Raw genomic sequence first — 18,973 nt, 5'->3', positions numbered from 1 at the left:
GGGTACTGCAGGACCTGTGTGCAGTACCAAAAGGAAGGCAAGGCTGGAGACAAGGTGAGAGCTCCTTTGATGCCTTTGCCTGTGACTGAGGAATCATTTCAGAGGGTAGCTATAGATATTGTGAGGCCTCTGAGTACACCAAGTTCTACAGGAAAAAGTATATCCTAGTGGCAGTAGATTATGCTACAAGATACCCTGAGGCAGTGGCTTTGTCCTCCATTGATGCAGAAAAGGTGGCAAATGCTTTGTTAGAGATTTTCAGCAGGGTAGGTTTCCCAAAAGAAATACTGACTGATAGAGGTGCCAATTTCATGTCAGACATGCCGGCTTGTCTGTGGAAGTACTGTGGGGTGAAACACTTGAAGACCACCCCCTACCATCCCCAGACTAATGATCTTGTTGAGAGGTAAAATCTAAAATCAAGTCCATGCTATAGATTTCTATAAAACCTTTAAATTTAATTTAGCTCCCATTTTACTCAAGGTTTTTAATTGTATATCCTCCAAAGGGATATCAAACCTCTACATTAACCACTCAAAGACCATACAATCCCTAAAAATAGTCTAGATAAATCCAACCTTAACAACTACAGGTCAATCTGCTTAATAAACATTGACATTAAAATTCTAGCATCGATCTTAGCCGAAAGGCTTAAAAAAATAATTCCTTCCCTAATCTCGAAGGAACCATCAGGTTTCATGTCCAACAGACATACTTGGAACAAAACTCTTAACTATGGAAACCATGATTAATTGGGTCTACTGCTTTACATTGAAAATACACTTCTTTGAAATAGAGCAGTAGACCCTACACTTCAGGGAAAATCCACTTAAAAGAAAGTGCACTTTCACTGAAGTCTAGTTCCCTGGGCTACCCCCCCCAAAAAAACACTAAAAGATGTTTTTGCAGGGGGGAAAACCCCCCTGCACCCCCTACTTAAATATACCAACTCCAAGATTGCACTACAGCGGGGAAAAGGGAATATTCCCATTCCGCGCTATAGTGTGACTGCCGAAGTCAATGTTCGAAGTTTCACTACTTCAAACAAGTGGACTTGGTGAAGTGGGGTTCGAAGTACTGAAACTTCGAACATATTGACGGATCCTGATTAATCTTACCAAAAAAGATAAAAATGTGAGAAATGCGATGATACTAGATGTATGTAAGGCATTCGACAGGGTCAACTGGAACTTTCTTTTCACAGTACTTTCATACTTTGACATACCCCATGAGTTTATCAATATTATTAAAATCCCATACAATAGCTCTTATATGCACCTTTATATCAATAAGCAATACAACCAATACAAATTTCAAATGGCACCAGACAAGGATGCCCTCTTTCCCCTCTTCTTTTCAACCTATATATAGAACCCTTCTTCCTATCCATATTACAAAATACATACCATTCAATCCCCAGAATACTACATACCAAGTTCAGCTTGACCACATTTGCTGATTATCTAAATCTATATTTCGAGCATCCAATATTGGACACGATGAAGTTAGTAACTACCTTAAATACCTTCACAACTATCTCGGACTATAAAATTAACCAAAATAAATTCTTTATTTTCCCAATCAACCCTTCAGCTCATAGGGAAAATCTCTTTCCAGGCTCACCCTTCCACTTAGCATACTCATTCAAATATGTAGGGATCTACTATGACCACTCGTCCTCCTCCACAGTGCAGTCCAATCTATCTAAATTATGGACAGCTATTTCACAAGACCTATCTAAATGGCAACAGATGAAGCTTCCTATGCTATCTAGAACATCTATCATTAAAACGAACATCCTCCCAAAGCTTCTGCATCACTTTCATTCATCTCTCTCCTCCATCCCCAATGCATTTCTCACTAAAATTCACAAAGCCTTTGCGAAGTTCATATGGCGCCCAAAATAGGTAAGACTTACTTATCCAAAAGCTAGAGTGGCCTAAGTATGCCTGACCTTATACTCTATTACAGAATCCTGCATGCTAGTAGATTAATTACTATTGCCAATTATCACCCAAACCATGCAATTTGGACTCCCCTTCTTAAGCCCACTATCTCTCAAAAATCTGAAGTTGCATCATATCCTGAAGATTAAAATCAAGTCTTTCCAAGACATTTTCAACTCCCTGAAATTGGAAAAGGCGCTACCTCTGTTTCAACCCATTCATCTCAATCCAATCTGATTGACTACCCTCTAATAAAAGAATATATGCGATGGGATATTCATAAACATAGAAGTTTATCACCGACAGAACTATGTGGTATCCTCAGCCTATCAAAGAAATACACCATAATTCTAAGGCAAATAAGGGAAATCACTGCATCTTTACTTCAAGGTCACACCATTAGTGAATCTGACATTAACCAGGTTGCCAACCTGCTACAAACCCTAGCTAGCAAGAAAAGTATGTTATCCCTCTTCTATAAACTTATTAGCACAATCCAATTCCAGGATAAAATAGTTTATGCGGACTACTGGAATCATCAAGGGTTGAATATATTAACAGATCAAAAGCTAGCAGCTATTAAATCCACGCTTGTGTTTTCCCCATTTAAGAAGCTTACTTATACACAAGTTATGACTACCAATAACTTATTCTTTACTCCAGTCCATTTAAATAAATTTAACGTGAATATATCTACTGCATGCCCCTGCTGCTCCTACCCCAGGCTAATATCCTACATATAATATAGTTTTGCAGATACTCCCACAGTATCTGCTGCTCCCTCAAAGTGAGACTTGACAAGATGGGATACCACAAATCAACCCTCTTGTGGGAGATGGCATTGTTACATGTTACTAACCTTAAAATGTCAGAACTAAGATTGCATATCTTAATTACTCTCTGTCTATTAGTCAAATTCTACATTACCAAACATTGGTTGGATCGCACTAAGATGTCCTGGAGAGGTTTTATATGTTTGGCTATTAAATACATTATGTCACAAAAACTTCTAATAACAAATTCTCAAAAGCAGGCCTATTACCTGACATTTTGGAATACCATGTTTGAGCACTTGGCTGACAATTAAGTATACATAAACCTAGGTAGGTTATCTCTACTATATAGTCTTTCCCATAGGTGTGTTTAATTCCTTCTCTCTTCCCCATTTCTCCCTACCCTGGCGGTACGGTGGCTCAACACAAGTATTATGTCATCTCCTTTACCCCCCTTATAAATCTCAAACAAGGGCAATACATTCTGTTCAGTTATAGCAAACATCCTTTGCATCTAGATTTTGCATTAGGTTTTCTCTTAGATGTCATATTAGTCTTAAGGAACACTATTGTACATATTGTATATAGTTAGTAGTTGTATGTTCTCTTCTGTATCATTGCTCATTGTTAAACTGCATTTATGTGTGATATTCATATATCGTAAAATCAATAAAATTATGTTTGAAAAAAATAAATAAATAAAATCAAGTCCATGCTATGGGCATTTGCAGACCAGTTTAAGAGGGAGTGGGACAAATATTTGTCTCATCTGTTGTTTGCTTACAGAAAGGTTCCCCAGAAATCCACAGGTTTTTCACCCTTTGAGTTGTTGTATGAGCATAGGGTGAGGGGGCCTCTAGATTTAATTCAAGATGAGTGGGAAGGTGAGTGTGAATCTCACAAGGAGTCTGTTGTGACATATGTCCTAAACCTCAGGAGAAGGCTCAGGGAACTCATTGGCTTGGCCCAGGAGAACCTGGCAGAAGTGCAACAGCAGAAAAAAGGTCTGGTATGACAGGAATGCTTGAGCTGCAGAGTATGCTGTAGGGCAGCAGGTTATGAGTCTCATTTCTGTCAGACACAATAAGCTGCAAGCAGCTTGGGAGTGACCCTACAAGGCGGTAATAAAGGTAAGTGATGTTAAGTACATGGTACAACTGCTGGGCAGCAGGCAGGGGCACAAATGGTACCATGTTAACATGATGAAACCTTACCATGATAGGGAGGCCTTTGTGCTGAGTATTTGCAGTGGATTGCAGGAAGAGTCTGAGGGAGAGCTGGTGACTGATCTCCTGAGTGAGGCTCGGACTGACACCTCAGTGGAAGGTGTAGGAATGTCCCTGCAGCTATCTCCTACACAGGTTTGAGAAATCTGAGCATGGTTACAGGAGTTTGGGGACATATTCACTGGGAAACCAGGGTGCACTCACCTGGTGCAGCACCAGGTGGATACAGGACACCAAAGGCTTATTAGGCAGGGACCTTATAGCGTGCCTGAGAGATTCAAACAGACTCTGAGGGAGAAGATACAGGAGATATTGGAACTAAGGGTAATTTAAGAGTCCAACAGTCCCTGGGCCTCCCCAGTGGTGCTGGGACCAAAGAAGGATGGCAGCTCAAGGTTCTGTGTGGACTACAGGAAATTAAATAGTCACACAGAGTCAGATGCTTATCCCATGCCTAGAACAGATAAAGCCCTAGAGCAGCTGGGTGGGGCTATGTATCTTATCACCACTGATCTTACCAAGGGTTAAGGGCAGGTGACTTTGACTCCCAGTGCTAGACAGAGGTCAGCCTTTGTGACTCCTTTTGGCTTGTATGACATCACAAAGATGCCCTTTGGATGAAAAATGCCCCAGCAACTTTCCAGAGGCTGGTAGATCATATCCTAGCAGGAGCAGGAGGGTTTGCCCTTGCATACCTAGATGATATTGCCATCTATAGCCATTCCTGGCAAGAGCACCTTCCGCATGTCAGGGAGGTGCTAGGCAGACTATGGAGGGCAGGTTTGACCATTAAGCTGAGCAAATGTCAGGTGGGTATGGCAGCGGTCTCCTACCTGGGACATAGAGTGGGGAGTGGTAAGATCAGCCCAGACCTGCCAAAGTGGAAGCCATTCAGGAATGGCCTGCACCTGTTACCAAAAAGCAGATGAAGGCATTCTTAGGGAGAGCAGGGTACCTCAGAAAGTTCTTCCCCAATTATACTACCATAGCTGCTCTGCTCACAGACCTGACAAGGAAAAATAGGCCAGATAAGGTAGTGTGGACTACAGCATGTGAGCAGGCATTCCAAAAGCTTAAAGAAGCTTTGAGAGGAGCCCATGTGTTAGCCAGTCCAGATTACAGCAAATAATTTGTTGTGCAGGTGGATGCTTTGAACCATGGGGTGGGGGCTGTACTTGGCCAGATTTATTCATAGGGAGAAGAGCACCCAGTGGTTTATCTCAGTCATAGGCTGCAACCCAGGGAGGAATGTTATGCAGCTGTAGAAAAGGAATGTCTAGCCATAAAGTGGGCACTACAGAAACTTCAGCCTTATCAGTATGGAAGAAAATTCACTGTAGTTACACATCATAATTCCTTAACATGGTTACACCGAGCCAGACAACAAAATGCCAAGTTGCTAAGATGGAGCCTATGGTTGCAAGCATATGACATGTCAGTGCAGTACCACAGTGGGATTAGCAATGTCAATGCAGATGGGCTCTCAAGACAGGGAATGGGGTAAGGTATACTCAGATAGACCTAACCCTCTCAAGCAACGTTTCTCAAGGGTCACTTGAAAAACTAGCTTGAATTCTCCCGGGAGAAGATATGTGAAGATATGTGAAGGCTGCCAGCCTAGCTAGATAGAATTTTGTAGATAGTTCTATGTCATTGTAATTATGAATATAATCCACAGGCTTGTCCTCTTAAAATATAAGAAAACTGTGTTAAATGTTGAACTTCAAAAATGTAACCACAGTGCACTCTGCTGGAAGAAAGCTGATAAATCAAGCATTGTATGCCTGTTTGATCTCAAGGCTCGGAGACATAATGTTTGGACTGAGAAATTCCTTCTATTGTTTTGAGACCAGAGGCAATTACTAGATTTTACATATATAATGTACTTTATTGTTAAGGTTTCCTGGCCAGGTGAAAGCTTACTAAGAAAACTAAGAAATGTAAATTTAGAGTTTCTGATAGCCTGGAAACCAGAGAAGTGTCAAGAATGATGTAATCTAAAGTGAGTCAGCAGTGATGTATTATCAGTTTAAGGGATCTCAGAGAGAAAGAGAGACCATTCTGGATTTTGTCTTCAGAACTGACCACTCATCAGCACTTGCTTTACTCTGTCTATATGCAAGTAGGATCTTAGACTTTAGTGTTTCTCTTAAGAAATAGATAGAAAATAGTATGTTTAGACTAGCTGTTTTCTATATTTCTGTCAGACTATTCTACAGTATTATTTTAAGCATTTTCCTGTGATCTCTGAACTCTCGACTAGCACTGTGTTGAATTGTGGAGATTTGTCTTATGTTTTTATTATTTATTATTAAATATTTTTAAACATTTTAACTGTGGCTTTTTTGTGTAGATATAATTTAAGCTCTAGAGTACATTGCATATATATAGTGATACTGCCCAAGCCACTCCAATAAGCCCTGCTGTTTGTCATACTTACCAATTGGATAATAATAATAATATTGCACAGTAAAATTGGGCACCCTTTGGTAAGGGCCTCATTAGTAGCTGATATTAGTGGTTGGTGGCAGTGATTTCTACCTTAAAGCCTGGGTAGAGAACTGGAGAACCTGTGCCAGCCTTCCCCTGCAGTGTCTATGTGGTTGTATATAACTAATTTCTCAAAGTGTGTATGTGTCAGCTACTTGGGCAAGGACACAAAGCACTGGTTGGACAGAGGGTGCTGGAGGTTTTAGCTTGACCACTTGGCTGAGACCTGTACCCTATAACTGTGCCAGTGGGTAGTCTTATTGGGGATCTGGAGAGAAAGGGAGAAACCAGCCCCAGACTGACTGTGATCTCTGTGTGCTCTTAAGGGAAATTGTACTTTACTGTGTGTATACTTGTTATCCTTCCCAGTACGTCTGCCCCTCACTGGTGCTACTGGTGAGGATTAAGATTCCTTGATTACTGGGCCAGTGCACAGGCGTCGCATGTAGTATATTCAAATTTGCTGGGAAAAAAGGAAGATAAAAATAAAATGGAAAAAAGCATAGCTAGCACCTTGTAAATATTGGAAGCAACTTTATATAGGCTGTATTTAAAACCCACAGGTGTGAGTTCACCCCAATTGGCCTTTTTCAGTGCTTAATCTAATGGAAGAAAAAGCAACCATAGTTTCAAATGAATACACAAAGTCACGTAACCTAAAGCAACCACCTAAAAACAATTATAAAGATCAGGACAAAGGTGGAGAGGTCACAGACTATACACACATTGTAAATAGCATCATAATAAAATAATCAATCTAATGGCAATCACAAGAAATTTCAGGACTAAAAATAACATCCAACCATAATAATGTCATCTTGTGGGAAAAATGAAGAAGAAAAATTTGCAACAAAAGATAATAATACCCAAGTGTTAAATAAAGTCATTCAGACCTGATGGATAAACTGCCCTGAAGTTAAGAATCTATGTCACGTGTCACTTGTGTGAAAAGATATTTTCACAGTTTTGAAATGTCAATTTTCATTTTGCTTTAATTATAATATTGAACTGCTCTTCCTGTACTACATCTCAGATGGGAAATGGGTTTTCATGCTCAACTCACAGAAATGTCGAATATCGAAAACCAATTTTACCATGTTCTACATTTGGGAGGAAAAGCGTTTTACATTTTGACATTTCAGTTTGGTGTAATTATCACTCACACAACTGCATTTCAGTGATTTGAAGGTAAATCATTTTATACACATTTTTTTAAAATGAAGAAAAGATGTATTAAACCTTTTTTCAGGCAAACGTAATATATGAGTAAGAGAGAATGATAGCTTTATTGGCAAATATTGGAAATACAGTACATAATCAAGAAAGCAGTTCATCAGCAGTGGAAAATTATGTAAGAAATTTATGTACAGAAGATAGCATTGAGTTAATAAAGGACAGAGAATGGAAGAAAGTGGATATGTTTGACATTATTCATTAAAAAAGAAGACGTCAGTAGAAGTTCTTGATAAAACCCTTGAAAATGTTTTGACATATTGCACTATGTAATGGTTGTAAACTGATTATGAACAGTTTACAAAACAATTGTATAGTATACTACCAAAATTATTGGCAGATTGGATTTAAGGTGCAAAAGGTAATCAGGTGGATGATATGGTGGCTATTTAAAAATATTAGATAGCAATGCTGGAAGTGAAACAGAGGGGGGAATAACAGTGCATTATTGGCTAAAGCTTTTGACAGTAGTTTGTCATGAGCAAATGCTGGGCATATTATTAGCATATAAAATTATTAGGAAAAAAGTTAGATTTAAAAAAAAACAGCATTTAACAATAGCAGCGTGAATGCGTTAGTTAAAGGGTAATTGAATAAGCGTACTGAAGTTATAAAAGAGTATGAATATAAACCCAATGATTAGTGTTTATTTCATATGACAATGAATGCTATTAGAAGTAATCCTTGCTCCCAGTACTTAAAGCTGCTATTTGGGGATATAAGATGGGTGTTCAGTTGTACCTAATTATGTCTTATGTAGATATTGTAGTATTAATGAAGAAAATATGGATTAAAGATGTTATAAAATAATTGAAAAACATTTGTTGTATCCAGATTTAAGACTAAATGAAAATAGATTTTAAGGATTTGGAGAAAAAAAAACATAATAAATACTAAGACTTATTCAAAAGGGACAAGGTGGGCTTATTAAAGGGAGAATAGGGATTTATGGCTAGGCTTTTTAAGATCATCATGGATCAACGGGCTAGTAATTACCTATGAACCTATGAATCTGTACATATATTTTTCATTAACTAAACTGAAGGTTTTGGGGCAAAGTTGGATAAAACAATAGGTGTGTGTGTCTGTGTGTGTGTGTGTGTGTGTGTGTGTGTGTGTATGTGAGAGAGAGAGAACAATGGGAAGATAAGTTGATTGAGCTAAACATACTGAGACTTTATAAAAAACTTTCAAAATGTATTTTTAAAAAGAATGATCATTTGATTCACTCAGTTTTTGGCATCATGAACTTACACTCTTGGGGGAATGTACATGTTCCATATTAAAAAAGAAAGAAAAAGTATTGTTGAAAAAATGGGCTAAGTCCCATAAAAGAGAGATACTTTAGGAAAAGGTGTATAGCACTTGATAAGTCCTGTGGTATATTTAACATCAGTGTACTTGTTTTGGGTTTTGAAAAACAGTGAACTCTTAGTGCTTTTTTTTTGTAGTGGAATTTTGTTAAATATAGTTATTTCTGAGACAGTACTAACATGGAAAAACAAGTATGTATAGCAGAACATCATTAGATTATAAAAAGAATGGAAGCTAAATATTGAGGGGATACTATAATGCCCTAAGATGTAGCATTACTTTTCCCAAGTGACCTCTTTGTTTCATAGGTGACAGTTAGGCATCCCTTGGCTAACTGAGAGTCAATGATTGATTTGTTCCTGCCTGAGGAGCCTAATTGGTGGATTCATTTTCCCATAGATACAGTCAGGTTGAAAACTGTGGGACAATTTTTAGGTCCAGTGGAGAGGCTTAGTCTCCCCAGTGTTGTCTCCTCCATGAGATGCCTCATTCAACTATGACTTAAGTGCTGCCTTGTTGTGGAAAGCATACCTTTGCTTTCTGACTTCCTCAGTCAATGCAGTTGTACAGAGGTAAAATGTTTTCAGTGAACTCTTGTTCTGTGTGTTCCTCCCTGCATGTCACCCAAGTGGCAAACCAGAACCTTTTTCCTTCCCCCAGAAACGATGAGCTAGCAGTTGCCAAATAGTGTCATTCTCCTCACCCCAGTGCTTGAGATCTTAATCAAACTCAGATCATCTGGATCATAGTTGGGGCTTCATCACTCTGTTCTATATAGCCAAAGTCAATGTAAGACAACTCAGATCATCTGGATCATAGTCGGGGCTTCATCACTCTGTTCTACATATCCAAAGTCAGTGTAAGAAAACTCAGATCATCTGGATCATAGCTGGGGCTTCATTACTGTTCTACATAGCAAAAGTCAATGTAAGAATATTTTTGGTAGGTTTATGAAGGGATCTGGTGTTTGATTTATATGAAACAATTAAGAGAAAGCAAAAATGATTTTGTTTGCTATTTGAAAGTCAAGATAGTTTTTATTTTGTCTGTTACTGATGAACTGCTGGTAAAGGCATCCATATTGCACATTTATTTTGCAAAGAAAATAAGCCAGATATGTAGATCAGAAGAAGGAAAAAAAAAAAAAATATATATATATATATATATATATATATATATATATATATATTTTTTTTTTTTTTACAGTCTAAAATATTAAAATTAGTTGGTCTGTACTGATATAAGATTATATTGGGAAATATTAAACTGCCATAAATATAAATATAATTTTCTATGGAAAATATGATGCTGAAGATGTTGACCCCTCTGATACACTTGAAATATTTTTTAAATATCTTGACTGGCTGGAAATGTAAAAGCAAGGAATTATTGTTCAACAAATTAGCATACTATACTGTTTTCAGCAGGCTAAAATGTTGGTTGTGTCAGAAAGAATGGGTCTGACTGATAAAAACAGACACATATGTTATGATGATAGCTATAAATACATTGTTATGCAATACTATTTAAGATGTCTTGTATATTTTTAATACAAATGCTTACCTATAAATATGTATCAATACATTAATAAAATCTCCCTCATCTTTCTTTGATCGGTGCAATGGGATCCTTTTCATTCGCCTGATCTACAACCAAGTTGGGCAGATGGGATTTCACTTTGATGTCTCATCTGAGGGAAATTGCATGTGCCCACTTAATGCTGACTGCTTTGTCAGTATTGTAAAATTAATCCAAGTGTCTTGTGTGAAAGTAAAGCTCGCATTCCTCTTACACCAAAGACCAGTGTATTACATGTTGAGTCACTGACACTACACTTTGGAGCATGTTCTGAGAATATAGCACGGTTACTGATTACTGAAAAAAGTTACAGATTTGAGATTACTTTTTCAAACACTTTTATATATATATATATATATATATATATATATATATATATATATATATATATATATATATATATATATATATCAGATTTCCTGATTTCCATATGTGGTCCTGTATTTCATGACATAATGTTTTCAAACAACCTCATGGATGCAATAGCTGTTAATTTTCTGATGGGGTAACAAAGGTTGCTTTTCGTCCCTCCCAAGAAGTAATCACCAGTAACTGCACAGCCAATGTTGGAAATTAACAGCAGTGAATAAGCCATGAAAATGGATCTTAAAACATTTGTTCTGAAGTTGCAGGCTAAGATTGCAAATAGCAATCACATTTCTAAGCCTTTATTTAATTTTACAAATGCTCTCATCTTTATGTAAAAGTCCTGATTATAATGACCTTTACCTTATAAAAAGAGTTGCAATGACTTCAAAGCTTCAAATACTACAGAATTTATCATCACACTGTACCTTTCTGCATAAAAAAACTTACAGAGCCTATTTTGGTCACAACCTGGTATCCTAACAAAAACATACTAAATATTATTCTACCAAACTAAAAAGGTGCAGGAGTTATGACATGATATTTCTTTTGGCAAATGGCAGTATTTCATCTACACACACAAATGTCATTTTTTTTTTTGCCACCCCAGCTGTAACTTATATCCAGCATCGATGAGTGCTTGTCTGTATTTATCTGCACTGGTGTTTCTTATTAATTTATTAAAAGCAGTTGATAGTTCTATTCTAGGGAGCATTTTCAAAGTAGAATAATTTAAGACTGCTTGGGTTGTATTTCACGTGGCTTCAATATCTTCTTGTGCCAGAATTTAATGCTGCCCACTGCCTGAATCTAAAGATAATCGTTGCTCCTGAAAAGTTAATGCTATTCACAAAATCTTACATATAAAATAGATTTTATTGCTATTTCATTGTTTATAATCATAACAAATGACTCATGACATCATTGCTATTGCCATAGCAACAGACTGCATTATTACAAGTACAGCACAAGATTTGTAGAGGAAGTCAGCTTACAAATCAAATAAACTACTGGTAATGCATTTATTTATGAAAATGCATGCAATAAAAGATAAGAATGATTAAAAATAGAAGCACAGCCATTGCACAGTTTCTGATGGGTGGGAGGGAGGAAGGGAATGTAATCAAAATCTTTATTTTAAATTAGTGGCCTTGAAAATACTCTACTTCAATGTAAGAATCATAGGGAAAATATTTAATTCTGATGATGATGTGGAACCAAAGTAAAAGAATCAGGAAAATGGACAGTTTATTGTATAACATGACACACGTACTGAACTATAAGGCATGCTGTAGGTGTTTAGATGGATAGAGAGCTGGATATATGCTGCAGCACAGTTTATAAAGACATGGGAAATGTAATTTGTGCAATCTGTGCTGGATTATAATTTTATAATTTTACATATGGGAGGGAGACATCTTAGGCTAGAAAACTATTGTGCCTTAACACAAGGATATGTGCTTTATATCTATATATATATATATATATATATATATATATATACACACATATATATATATATATATATATATATATATATATATATATATATATATGAAAAATTATAGCTATGCCAAAATGCTGAATCATTGCACTATTTGAGCACATTTACACTAATTACTATGTGCTGAGATTGAAACTATCTTTATTAACTTACTCAATAACCTAAAATAAATGCATAGATCTAGTAAAAAAATAACTGTGAATTGTAGATAAGCCATCCATCAAGTGTCACTACAAGAATTAAAGCAGTAAAGCATTTTGATCCTGTCTTGTTCTCAAAATTGATTTTCTGTAGACTGCATTACTGAGCTATAATTCTTTTTTATATTTGGATTTTTACTTTATAATAGTTTATGTTATGTGCCTGTATTGAATTAAAGATGAAGATACATTAATATTAAGTTTATATATTCTATTATTGTATTATTCTAAGCATGAGCGATGTTCGCGTCTCAAACCTGGCCACCAGGTCCAAAAACAGAAAAGTGTGTGTGTGTGTGTGTGTACATGCATATGTGTGTCTGTGCGTATACATACATGCATGCATACATACACACACACACACACACCTATATATATATATATATATATATATATATATATATATATATATACATGTGTGTCTATGTATGTGTGTGCGTGTTTGCCTTGAGTATGTGTGAATATGTCTATTTTATTCTCCCATGAGGTGCTTATTTTTCATTTACATTCACAAAACACAGTAAAAGTAGTAGCAGATGAATAGACTCGTTAACATTAAGAAATAAATGTACAGTAGACTGAATCTGACAATGGCACAGCAGGATATAACAGTAGCTCAGGCATTACAGGGAAGGCTAAGCGTGCTATAAAAACATGTGCCTTCACGTTTGTTTTCAGAGCATTTCAGGATCCCTAAAACCAGGAGTATGAGAATGCGATCCAAAGACGGGGGTTGCAGGCAACACACGCATATGAAATGAATATGATTATTACATCACAAATGCGTTTAGAAATGTTGATTCTGCCGATAAAAAGCATGCCATCCTGCTTAAGTTATGCAGACTAATAACTCAGTTATAGCATTAAAGTCCATAGTAGCACTCACAGCGCAAACGGCAGCGCATTGTGCAGCGCACAGCCTGGCACACACAAGGCTGCTGCTGCCTTATGTCACTCATCTGACTGCAGTTTTCCGGGGCTGTTATGCCTCTGGGTTGTAGTTTGCTGTTTTTTTTTTACCCGAGAACCCCCTTCCTGTACAAACGTGTGGAGCTACTTCTTTCTGTTCAGTGCCGGAGATACAACACAGAGAAAAAAAAGCACGTTATGGTGGTTTGTTGGAAGGGACAACAGTTCTGCAGGTTCAATGAGTCTCAACTTCTTTGATCAAGAGTCAGAGACAAAGTCCAAAATAATGTGTGTGTGTGTGTGTGTGTGTGTGTGTGGGGGGGGGGGTGCAAAGACCCCAAATCGGGGGCGATTTTGAATTATTATTCTTTGTGATTCACTTAAAATTTCGAGAAGAAAGGCAAGCTTTTGCACCAACATGCATTTTCTCAGAAGTTAAGCAGTATGAACTTTAATTATGTGGCATTAATTGACTAACTGTTCATAGATTTCTGAAGTGCAAGGATAGCTGCCCCTGCGGTCCATTTTGAGCCTAGCCAAATTCCCTCAGAGAAGTGAAATTGTAATATTGATTTATCAAAAAATCAAAAACTTTAGGAGATAAAGGGTGAAACTATTTGGCAAAATTTGGAACGACCTGACAAAATCAAGGACAGTTGAGCGGTGCTGCCTGGGCACGCAGCTGCTGAAGTCAACATATGAAATGCCAGGAGGGGAAGATCATTCATCTGGGGTTCACCACTAGTTTTAAGCCCTCGAGGTAACGGTTACCCCCCATTTTACTTATGGGGGACTCAGTGCTACGTTGAAGACCTACAACAAGAGTCAAAACTGACAAGTGCTTTAGCTCTTCAGTTATTCAGCTACTAAGACACAGCAGTCCCAAAAAAGACAAGTTAAGGGGGTGCATATCATGAGCATTTCTCAGTTACAATAAAACATGCACCTTTAAAATTTTCTACAAAAAAGTGGAAGAAGTTTACCTGTAAGAGTCCCTGAAAGTGAACCCGATTAAAGCAGCTCCTAGTAACCAGTGAAATAATCCGCTCGGTGGTGTAAGACCAGCCACCGCAAGCCCGCCGACATTCCAGTGCAATTCCTATGGCCAGTCCCGCAACCCCGGAGCTCCTGCAGCTGTTAGAACGACGCGCGCGTGGCGAGGGCACCGCTGGAATGCTGCCCTCACCCCCTATGCCCAGGTCAAGAGCAGGGAGCAGCCAGCAGAGCGGATCCGATTAGAGCAATCAGTCATTCCTGAAGTCCAGGGCGCTACTTGTGAGCCAAGGCTGAAAGTAAAAGTTGCCTTTCTGCAAACTGCCTTTCCCTCCGGGTTGCTGACCTGTGAATCACTTAATTGTTAGAGCGTGTTTGTGTGTGGGAGAGAAAACACTCACATTCCTTTCCTCTGTTACTTGCGCTCCTTTGTGGAGGTGTTCCTGTAGAAATACTGTACAATTGCTCCAGCAAAACATTCGCTAAGGGGGAAAGCTCTAGTCTTCCTTGCTGCAAGTTTCAGGTGCAGCAGGACCCTCTGTCTGTTTCCGATACAGTGACGTCACTGAAGATGAGAGGTGGGAGGCTACTGCTGTGCTGTGCCACAGTCCTAATGACGGATACCCCCACCAAAAATAGAAGTGAAAAATATTCTAAATAATTACTTTTACATTTTCAGGTGTAACCTTTTAATTTGTGTCAGCTCCAATTAACATAGCAGTAAATGTGTATTTATTAACACATTTCTCTGGTTGACTGAGACAGCTTGATCTTGTTAATTTCTATTGTGTTCAAATCGTACAGCACAGTTTGACTGACAACAGTGGTAGGGGTTATCAAAATGTGGGTGAAACCACTTGGTAACATCTCTGCAGATATACACCTTAATGTATCGTGTTTTGTTACTATAATAATAGAAAGAAGCCTCTGCAGTCTTCAAGGTCCAAGAAATGAGAGGGTGTTGCTCTTTACCGGTTTCCTCAACAATCAGGACCAGATGAAGATGATTTTTTAATATTCTGATAATCATTCTAAAAGTTGATAAAATAAGATATGTATTTTCTTGCAGTCTGACCTGTTGAATTTCATTATAATTTTCACCATGTTGTTACAAAGTCAAAAGTTTCTTGACAGAGATGGCAACACTGTCACACCAAATTAATGCTATAGGAGGGCAATGGGCAATGCAGCTATATATGTGTATATACACACTGACACACATACACACACACACATATATATATATATATATATACATATATATATATATATGTATATATATATATATATATACACACACATATATATATATATATATATATATATATATTGATTGATTGATTGCTTGATAAGCCTCTGGGAACATCTGGCCCTTTTCACATGCAATCAAACTACAAGTATGGACAGAGATAAGCAAATTGAAGATTATAGAATGATATTGATTAATAACTTGTTGACTTAATTCTGTAAGCTAAACTGCTGGATGTGAAAGACGGAAGAAGGCAAGACTAGAAGTGAATATTGATTATTGACAGGCAGCAATGGGTGTATGCTTGCTTTCCCTCATATTTTCCCTTATCTTCACTTAATACTTTCATTACACACACACACACACACACACACACACACACACACACACAGACACACACACATGCAGACATACACACACACACTTTTTTTTAGTAAAACTGAAGATAACTTGCACAGACTTATATATCTTTTTCTTTCAATATGTCCTCTGTCCTATCTGCTTTACTCTAACTTTTTATTGCTACCTTATTTGTCTAATTTCATTTATATTATTATCTTGCACTGGTATGTCACATCCTTTTTCATCTTACAGCATCTAATCAGTTTCACAGCACACACTTCTTGCACATGGCCTAGTAAATCATCCAACCTTTCATATGAAATGTTCTTTCTGATAACTCACTTAAAGCTCTTCTCTCATCATCAGGAATGTGCACTATTCAGCACTGAAATGTGTTTAGATTTATTTATTTATTGACATTTGATTATCAGGAAAGTGTGACTGGGTAGGTGTCCATTTTCATCGAAGGCCTAGGGAGAAAAGCTCCTAAGTATTCCAAAAATATTTTAAGAACAATAATTTTACTATCTTAAAACATAATGCAAAAATATCCACAGTTTAAATAATTATAGCAAATTAGAGATAATGTGAATATATTGGATAATAATAATGACATATACAACTTATATGACAATTATTATTTAGAGAAATTAAAGGTTAAGTTATTATAATACAACCAGTAACTGCAATATGAAGTCGGAGAAAAAACAGGGATACGGCATATTTAGATAGAGAGTCAGGGAAGAGAAATTGAGCTAAAGAAATGAGTTAAAAGGGGGAGTAATGAGGTGAAAGGTATGAATAGGTACTTGCTTATATCATGTGAAAACTATATTTTCTGCCATTATGCGTTCATTCATGTTTTTGGATATGGACTGAGTTTCATAAAGACTTAATTCAAGAATGATTTCTGTTAACAAAAAAGACCTCCATTGGAGAAACTTGGAGTAGTTTGTAGTAATGCTTTGTGAAAACTGTCCCATGCAGTTGCTGTGTGTGTGTGTGTTTGTATGTGTGTGTGTGTGTGTGTGTGTGTGTGTGTGTGTGTGTGTGTGTGTGTGTGTGTGTGTGTGTGTGTATGTATGTATGTGTGTTTATGTGGTGTGTCTATATTTATTTTATCATGCAATATAAGCTCAGCTTTTGTTTTATGTCAGGTTTAATTTATGCATCTCTACATTCTCTGGAAATTAGTCCACAGTCAAATTGGCTTTGTTATTCCAGTACAGAAATACGTATAAAGATAGAAAATAGATAAATAGATAGATAGATAGATAGATAGATAGATAGATAGATAGATAGACAGATAGATAGATAGATAGATAGATAGATAGATAGAACTACAAACAATCAAACAAATGTATTAAAAAAGTAACCAACGTGAAACAACCTGCATCATCACTAAGGGGATCTCCACTGCAAAAATTTCACCGTTGGAAAGCCTATTCATATAATTAACATTCCTATTGTGCTGTAGGAAAATAATTACAATAAAGGAAAAACGACCAAAGAATTTTTGAAAACAGTTCTAAAAACAGCATGCACTAATGTGTATTTCAAGAGAAACTGTATCTCCAAATTAAAAACAGTGATCTGTGCATCATGGAGCATCTTGCTTTGAGATACTCTGTAACAAGATATAATTACAGGCTGTGCTTGTACAATTATATTTACCAAATGAATAACCATATTTGACATCTCTTTATAATTTTCCTCCGAGACTGAGCACCGGTGTCTTGCATGAGTTGTCTTAAATGTATAACCTCTCTGTGTTGTGCCAGGAATATGTTTTTGTGCCCCAAATGCAGCATGAGCAGGTCTTCACTTTTGGAATGTTTTGGTACTATTTACATTTATTGGCATCCACATTTCTTTGGCTCATTTTATCCATTTTTATTCTTTAGTTTTATTTTCAGCTTATATTTACATTTTCTTCAGACCTAATTGGATTGCTGGCTTGGGGTCTAAAATTTGGTTGGAGAATTAAAAGACTGAAATCTCCACACAGTGCTTAGTCCACTGGATATGATAACTGTTTCAGTGTTGGAAACACTGACTTCAGTGAACACACTGGAGACTGATGGTATTAAAACTTAATGTGTGGAGTTTCTTTGTTAGTACTATTGCAATGACTGTTATCGAGGGTCAAATCAACAAACGAAGATAGCTAAACATTTTTACCTGGCTGTAGTGTCCTCTACCCCATGGTCACATTCTACAGACCACCTGAGGATGTGGATCCTGATTATCCAATCCCTTCCTCCTTGCTAAGAGGCTAAAAGAGACAAACATAAAATTACCAAATGGATAGTCCTGACAAGGACTATTAAGAGGCTGCAGACCTTAAAAAGATTTTTAGAAGAATGAGTCATAATAGAGGACAACAGACAGCTTAGGGAGATTCTTAGCACAGGTCCCAGCTTCACCTTCAAGAGGGCTAAAAGCATTAGAGATTTCACTGAAAATAAATGCAAAAATGTAACTCAGTTACCTAGAGGCCTTCACAAACCCTTCCCTGACTGCAGATACTGCCCCTTTGTTAGTCGTTCTAATCATTCCCAGTGCATCAGAACCAAAACAACTCTACAGTAACACAGTCCCAGGGAAGTGTAAGAGTGAGAGTGTACTTTACTGAGAATAGTGCAAGTGTTGCAATGCCTTCTGTGTGGGGAAGACCAGAAAGCTGGCTAGATACATCAATGATTTTCTGAACCATAGATGTTTTACATTTCAAGTTTTGGACAAATTTTTACAGAGTCTTTAGGGGGTAATAAAAACACCCTAATAAAAGAAAGAAAAACACTTGAACTGTCCTGGTAAATTAAACTCAATGAATACAAATCCACACGG

The 18,973-nt window shown here is 37.2% G+C and overlaps 1 protein-coding gene across 1 annotated transcript in view; it reads right to left on the bottom strand.

Moving 5' to 3' along the window:
- The window catches only part of MET (MET proto-oncogene, receptor tyrosine kinase), a 1,562,736-nt gene extending 1,547,658 nt beyond the window's left edge, over nucleotides 1-15,078 (bottom strand). The window contains exon 1 of the mRNA XM_044088706.1: nucleotides 14,523-15,078. The gene's annotated coding sequence lies outside the window, so the exon portion shown is untranslated. The remainder of the gene's footprint in view (nucleotides 1-14,522) is intronic.
- Nucleotides 15,079-18,973: the final 3,895 nt, after the last annotated feature.

Source organism: Protopterus annectens, chromosome 11.part0 (genome assembly GCF_019279795.1).
Source record: "Protopterus annectens isolate FY-2018-M chromosome 11.part0, PAN1.0, whole genome shotgun sequence".
Lineage (NCBI taxonomy): Eukaryota > Metazoa > Chordata > Ceratodontiformes > Protopteridae > Protopterus > Protopterus annectens.
Note: the sequence above shows the minus strand (reverse complement) of the source record. Positions and strands in the feature narration are given on the sequence as shown.